This window comes from Cynara cardunculus, unplaced genomic scaffold (assembly GCF_001531365.2).
Source record: "Cynara cardunculus var. scolymus isolate 2C unplaced genomic scaffold, CcrdV1 Un_Scaffold_1758, whole genome shotgun sequence".
NCBI classification, from domain to species: domain Eukaryota; kingdom Viridiplantae; phylum Streptophyta; class Magnoliopsida; order Asterales; family Asteraceae; genus Cynara; species Cynara cardunculus.
Genome location: NW_020200864.1, coordinates 113543 through 114926, shown reverse-complemented (window position 1 = coordinate 114926; position 1384 = coordinate 113543).

Here is a 1384-nt window from a genome sequence, read left to right as displayed (position 1 = left end):
TCCCGATGGTACAAGGATCGGCTCTGATACCATTTGTATCACCCCAAAGCCCAATGCAACAAACTATCCCAATAACTTCGAATCCAACTTAAAACCATGGTGGAATTTATTGGTAGCCCACTACTTGAGACTTATAAGGAGCTAACAATTCTCACATTCTATCAATGTGGGACGAATTGTTACAAACTACCCCACTTAAACTCCTGACGTCCTCGTCAGGCTTATCCAGAATCTTCCTCCTTGTCATCGATATCGACAATGTGGGATTTGCCTAAGATGTTATAAACACCCCCTCTTGAGGACTCATCATACCCGATGAGGTTTGCCTCACAATCCCGATGGTACAAGGATCGGCTCTAATACCATTTGTAACACCCCAAAGCCCAATGCAACGAACTAGCCCAATAACTTCGAATCCAACTTAAACAATGGTGGAAGTTATTGGTAGTCCACTACTTGAGACTTATAAGGAGCTAACTATTCTCACATTCTATCAATGTGGGACGAGTTGTTACAAATCACAATTCCATGTGTTCCCAAAAAGAAGGTTGCTTCCCCGGTTCCCCCCACCCCCCACACATATAAATCATCTAATAATCGTCTTTCATTTTTCTTTTGACAAATTGATTTTCTATGTCCTCGTCATTATGCTTTTGTATCAACATGGTTATCTTTTATTTTTGTTTGTTTTTGAAACGACAAATTAAATCCGGGGTCTTTATAAAATATTGTGAATAGATGAGAATAGTTTATTAATATAATTGATGAAACAGTTTTTGAAAAGATTTTTACATTAGAGATAATTTATAAAAACAGGTTTTTGTTAAAAAAATGTTAGTGGAAACKGATGTGGCAAAAATAAAAACTCTTTTAATGACTTGTGCATTGAAGATGCTCTAAAATGTCTATAAGAATAGTTTTAGCTAACCATAAAGGTGGTGACTGATTGGTTTGAACTTGGCTCCAAAGGTCAAAAGTACCAGTAAGTTCTAGGTTCAAATCCAAAGAGAAATAAAAATCCTTTTGTGGCTAAGGAGGTTCAAATACGGTGACTCCGAGCTATCTGTAAAGCAGATGTTCGTCTTGAAATTAATCGACTCGCATAGCAAGTTAAATATCCCGGTTAATAAAAAAAAATGGTTTTAGCGTTCAAACCTTTAAAAGAAGTTTTAGAGTAATAATAATTCTTTGAAAAAGTTACCATCCATGCTCTAACGGTAAAGATTAGGGGGAGTGCTATTGGCACCCCTTTGATAGGGGTGCTAAACACATTGGAAATTGAACCTCATTAAAAAAAGATAAAAAATCAATAAAATAAAATAAAATAATATATTTTATTATTATTATTTTCTATATTAATATATATCCTATAATTTATATATAT